The sequence below is a fragment of the Buceros rhinoceros genome, unplaced genomic scaffold (assembly GCF_000710305.1).
Source record: "Buceros rhinoceros silvestris isolate BGI_N320 unplaced genomic scaffold, ASM71030v1 scaffold7853, whole genome shotgun sequence".
In the NCBI taxonomy this organism is placed as follows: Eukaryota; Metazoa; Chordata; class Aves; order Bucerotiformes; family Bucerotidae; genus Buceros; species Buceros rhinoceros.
In genome coordinates this window covers 5,313-5,592 of record NW_010401749.1, presented here as the reverse complement: position 1 = coordinate 5,592, position 280 = coordinate 5,313, and positions in this window count along the sequence as shown.

Sequence of the window (280 nt, the reverse complement as noted above, 5' to 3'; positions counted from 1 at the left end):
GTCTCTTCCCCTCCAGGCCAGGCTGACCTGACTTGGCTGTGACCGCTGCACTGTGAGTCAGCCCCAGCCTGACTGGAGAGCCTCCGCACACAGCACTGCTGCGGAGCCAACCGGCTCAGGCTGCCCAACAGCAGCCCTGGGCACAAGTCTGGTGTTTGGGTCAGGGATGGGGTCTCCCTGAACCTCCCACCACCTTCTCCTGCCTCACATCAGCAGCCTTGCCCTGCAGCAAGCTGCTGTCACCCAGAACATGGCACTGCAGTTCAGTTCCAGTTGCTTG